We start from the raw sequence: 6,000 nt of genomic DNA, 5'->3' as shown, positions 1-6,000 counted from the left end.
ATACCCCCTTTCCTTCTCCACTTTTTTTTCCACTCCCTTTCCTTCCACCCATTTTTTATTAGGGATCTGGGAAATTCTGTTGGGAAATGCTGCCATTTTAGATAGGGCACTATGGAATACCAGAGAAGTGCCCTGTACTAAGAATTAGGAGGGAGAATATTGACTCAACTCTCAGCTCTGACACTAAGCTGAGTGACTATGGGCAAGTAACTGAACTTTTCTGAGTCTCAGTTTCTTCATCTTTAAAAAGGGGGAAATAATACTTTCAATACTTACATACGAAGGTTTCTATGTAAAACTGCACTATGTAAACACTATGGAAAGCCTAAAGCCTGGGACATTTTAATAAAATTTTAAAGCTTTTCAGGCAGTCTTTCCTAGCCTATAGCTTGTTTTTTTCAGAGCTGAAGCTTATCCTAACTCCCTGCCTCTGACCGCTTTTTCATCCCCACTATTTGAAATCATTTATAGTTGGCCATTATTGTCTATATTTTGGGAATGTTTTATTAGCATTTTTTCTTCTCTTCATGGTATTTTTGCTTGGTATATCTTTTTTGCTATTGTTCAGTCATTTCAGTCATATCTGACTTTTTCTTTTCTTTTCTTTTTTCTTTTTGAGGCAGTTGGGGTTAAGTGACTTGCCCAGAGCCACACAGCTAGTAAGTATTATGTGTCTGAGGCTAGATTTGAACTCAGGTCCTCCTGAATCCAGGGCTGGTGTTCTATCCACTGCACCACCTAGCTGCCCCCCATACCCATACCTGACTCTTCATGACCCTATTTGGAGTTTTCTTGGCAAAGATATTAGAGTGGTTTGCAAAGATGAGGAAACTGAGGCAAACAGAGTTAAGTGACTTGCTCAGGGTCACATAGCTAGGAAGTGTCTGAGGCCAGATTTGAGCTCGGGAAGGAGTCTTCCTGACTCCAGGCCTGGTGCTCTACACACTATGACGCCACCTAGCTGCTCCTCTGGTATGTCTTCAGTTCCTTTTATCTTTCTGATTTGAGTTTCTGACTTACAACTGTCTGCCACCGAGGTACTACAGCTCCTTTCTTCTTCCCTCCTCATATTTCAAAAACGGTTTTGGTTCCCAGCTCTGACCCCTAGACAAAGCCCCAAGTCAGAAATCTCCTGGGGAAGTAATCTCCAGTGCCTCCCATGGACTAGCTTTCTGCACATGAAGATGCATGTGCATTTTCTCAAATGGAATCTCACATTTGTTCCTGCCTGTTTTTAGCCCCTTGTCAGTCCTGGATCTGCCTCAGGAGTGGTTGTAACATCTGCTGTTTTCATTAGAAGGCTGCTCACTTCATTCCCAGATCACTAATAAAGACGTGGAAGCTGAGGAGGCCAAATCTCCCCTTCTGAGGAGTTGTACCAGACAGCTTGCCTCATAACCGGATATGTGTCTGTCTTGATGTCTGGGTTTTGAATTTTCTACCCTTCTTCAAATCAAAAACACTCATCACACAATGAAATGTATAGAGTGCCCTGCCCTGTGCCAAGATGGGTAGTGTGTCCCTGCCTTCTGGGAACTTCTCATCCAAAGCATTTATGAAGAAGCCCTACTAAGTCTATGGATGTGCTTATACCAATGCCACTGTCTTGGTCCAAAAGATGTCTTTTTGTTCTTACGTGGAAGAAGAAAAGCAAAATGTTTTCCAGGACAAATAATTGAGTTTGTGGGTAAATCCATCTCAAAAATGAAAATCATTGAGTTAGTGGTCCTGTCTCTCTGACTTCTGGGGTGCCTGGAAGAGCAGCCTAGCAGGTTTAATCTTGAGGAAACTCCAGTAAAGTCCTAGCAAGAGTGACCCAGTGGGGAGTGACCCAGAAAAGATAACAGCGAGTTGCTGATCTGGTTTACTGTGACCAACCCAAGAAAGCAAATGGTTTCTTCGCTCTCAACAAGGGGAGCCTCGGCAGACATTTTATTTCTGGTTTTCCACCAGATAGGTTCTATTTAATTCAACAAATATTTATTTTCTAATAAGTGCAAAGTTCTATGCTGGGTCCAGGGAACACAAATATAAAAAATAAAGCCATCTTTGTCCTTGGGGAGCTCACTTTCTCATAGGGAAATGTAACATGTACACAGAGACGAATAACACCAGGTAGAATGTGATGGAAGCAGGAACAATCTCAAGTACCCTAGGGGAATTTGATAAGGGAAAGGAACACATCTAGCTGGGAGGCCGCTGCATGTGATATGGAGCAGTAATGTGACATAGGCTAGAGAGGCAGGATGGAGCTAGCCTATGGAGATCTTTAAATGCCTGGGGAAGGAATCTGTAATTTCTCCTATAGTTCTAGAGAGTCATGGAATGCTGAATTACATGAAGAATTAGAGACTCTCAGAGTTGTAAGGGACTTGAGTGGTCTTTTAGCGCCACTCCTAAACAGAAATCCCTTCACTAGGTGGTCAGACAATCATTACTTGATAATTTCCAGGGATGGGAAAACTATTACCTCCTAAAGCCACCAGTTCTATTTTTAGGTAGGTCTAAATGTTATGATGCTTTTCTTTACACAAAATTTAAATCTGTCTCTTGCAATGCCCTCTATTTTTTTCTTATTCTGCCCTCTGTGGCCAAGCAGAACAATATTAATCCCCTCTCCATTTTAAAGTCCTTCTAATATTTGAAGAGAGCTGTCACATCCTCCTAAGCCTTCATTTCTTCAGGTAAAATGCTCCCAATTCCTTTAACTGGTTCTCATATAGCATGAGGATCCCTCTTCTGGATACTCACCAATGTTCTTCTTCAAATGTGGCAGCCAGAACTGAATCCAATACTGCAGATGGCATCTGACCAGGGCAGAGGAGAATGGGACTCTCACCTCCCCAGGCCTGGACACTGTGTCTCTCCTGAATGCAGTCTGAGATTTCATTCACTTTTTGGGTTTGCCATATCACACAGGTGATTCCTATTCTGAGCTTGTAGTTCACTAAAACACTCACATCTTTTTCAGATAGACTGCTGCCTGGCCATGCCTTCCTTATCTTGTACAGGTGAAATTTATTTTTTTGGGCCTTAGGGTAAGACATAGTCAGATGTGTTTTAGGAGGATCAGTTTGACAGTGGAGTGGATGGGGAGATCAAGGATAGATCTCATGTATGTATGTATGTATGTATGTATGTATGTATGTCAGGTAATTTTGTAACTAAAATGGGAGAAAGCATTTGTTACTAGAGTATTTGTTAATAGATAATTTTCTATAACCTGATTAATAAAATATTTGATGCAGAGAGGGAATTAGATGAGGAGTTCTCCACTAGAAATACTGCCTTGTTCCACAAGCCATAGTGATAGTGGTGCACCTTCACTGATCGGGTTACAAAGGACTTCAGAACACTCAGCTGTTTACAGAGAAGTGTGTTGCTGCCAAACATTTAGGAAGACTGAATTTAAAGGTTATGAAGCTTTTACCTGGAAATCTTTGTTTATAAAGTGTGTGTGTGTGTGTGTGTGTGTGTGTGTGTGTGTGTGTGTGTATGTGTGTGTGTGTATCCTCTGTGTGTACTGGGTGGAAGATTGAAGCTGCATTGTCATGTACCTGTCAATCAGCTTTAGCTGGCAGTCAATCAGGGAGTGTCCACTTGAGACAAGACTGAAGAAAATATAGCCAAAGCAAACCATGCCAGCTTTCTTCATGTGGCTGAAACTACCGTTATTAGTAGGGGTGGGGTTATACACAGAGGAAGACAGATTGGACCAGGATTACAACTGTACATTTTTGTTTTGCTTTTTGGTTACAACTGTACATTTGGGGAATCTTCATCACCAGCACTCTTTCCAATATACGTCACCCATGAATTACCTCTGAATCACAGAGGGCTGGAGCAGTGGCCCCTCTACCAGGACCCCCATGCCAAACTGAGGGGGCTGCAGGGCCTTGACCAAGAATGACTTTAACAAAAGGCAACCCTGCAACTCAATGGAAGCCATTTCCACTTAGCCAGAATCCTCAATGGAAGTCTAGACTTACACGGAGAATGTCACACTATCCATAAACATTGACAGAAAAGGGTCCCTGGTGGAGGAGAACCCAATTAGTAGAGAACCAGCAGGCAGAAACAAATTCTTTAATACTCACTGAGCTCTGCCTCTATAGATAAGAGGATTGTTTGCTTCTGTCTAGCCTCAGAGCAATAAGATTCCTTTAGATCCTCTCATTCATCTTGTATAAGATTTATCCAGTATACATCTCGTTTGTCCTGAGTTATTTGAATGTTGTCTGTTCCATTAGACTATCCTCTCCTTGAGGCTCCTTACCTTTGTACCTCCAGTGCTTAAAACAACACCCGGCATACAGTAGGTACTTAAAATTCTATAATTCTAAGTTTTCCCTGATACTATGTTTGCTGCTACCAACTAGTATAGATGGTTACAACTCAGATAGCACCCTGAAGGTGCAAACACACCCTGCTTTACATCCACCTGATACTTAGTCCTTCGGCTGCCAGGGTTTTTCAAATTAATCCATCAACAAACCTTTATTAAGTGACAGCTAGGTGTCAAGCTGGATAGAGTGCCAGGAGAATTTAATCTGGCCTCAGACTCTTACTAGCTGTGTGACCCTGGGTAAGTCACTTAACCTGTTTGTCTCAGTTTTCTCATCTGTAAAATGAGCTAGAGAAGGAAACGGCAAACTACTCTAGTATCTTGGCCAAGAAAACCCCAAATTGGGTCATGAAGAGTCAGACATGACTGAAGAAAATGACTGAACAACAAAATGTACTTAACATGTGGTACTCTGGACTGAGGATATGAATATAAAGACAGTCCCTGCCCTCAAGAAGCTTATTTTCTCCCAAGTGAAATACAATAAATTCACAGGTAAATTAATACCCAATAGATACAAAATAAATAAAAACTGATTTGGGGTAGGAGAACTAAAAATGGGGAATCAGAAAAGGCCTTTTATAAGACTGAATTTGAATAGAGCCTTAAAGGGAGCCTAGGGGTTACTCAAGGTGGGGGTGAGGAGGGAGCATTCTAGGCTTGATGGATGATCTGGGCAAAGGTAAAGCAAGTAGATGATGGAAGCAGGGACAGCAAGGAAGATGACTGGAATGGAGAGGGAGAGGGAGAGGGAGAGGGAAAGGGAGAGGGAGAGAGGGAGAGAGGGAGAGAGAGAGAGGGAGAGGAGGAAGAGGGAGGGAGGGAGGAGGGAGGGAGGGAGGAGGGAGGAGAGAGAGAGAGAGAGAGAGAGAGAGAGAGAGAGAGAGAGAGAGAGAGAGAGAGAGAGAGAGAGAGAGAGAGAGAGAGAGAGTGTTTAATGTGTAATCAGTCTGGAAAGTTTAAGCAGGGGTTCTGAATCTGCATGTGTGGATAGATTCCAGGTGGAGATGGGGAGGGGGAGTTCTGTGAACCTGAATGGGAAAAAATTACATCCTTAACACTAACCTCTAACTGAAATTTGGTGTTTCATCAATTACAATTTAAAAAAAAAGCCACAGTAGTCCAAGGAGTCCATAGGTTTTCTAAGACTGCCCAGAGGGTCCATGATGTACAAAAAGATTAAGAACTCCTGGATTGTAGCAGCCAGATTGTGAAAAGCTTCAAAAGCTGAACAGAAGAGTTTGTACTTTATCCTTAGGTTTTTAAGTCAGGAAGTGGTTTAATGTGCTGTGCTTTAGGAATATCACTGTGACAGCTGTGTACGGGATGAACAAGAGAGGAGAGAGACTTGAAGCTGGGAGGTCAATTAGGAATTTACTGCACTGGTCAAGGCAAGAGGGTCCCACACAAGATTAGTGGTGCTTTGAGTGGAGAGGAGGGATGGATGGCTGATTTATGAGGAGGTGGAACAAGGCTTAGTAATAGATTGAATATGGTGTCAGAATGAGAGTGAGGAGTCTTAGGCTGCAAACCTGGGTGACTAAAACATTGGTTATACCTTCAACACAAAGGGTAAAGTTAGGAGGAGGAGTTGGTTTATGGAGAAAAATAATGAGTTTGGTTTTGGACATGTTGAGTTTAAGATGCCTATGGGG

Source organism: Phascolarctos cinereus, unplaced genomic scaffold (assembly GCF_003287225.1).
Source record: "Phascolarctos cinereus isolate Bilbo 61053 unplaced genomic scaffold, phaCin_HiC Scaffold_9;HRSCAF=440, whole genome shotgun sequence".
Lineage (NCBI taxonomy): Eukaryota > Metazoa > Chordata > Mammalia > Diprotodontia > Phascolarctidae > Phascolarctos > Phascolarctos cinereus.
The sequence above is the reverse complement of the archived record's forward strand: the minus strand, read 5'-3'. Positions refer to the sequence as shown.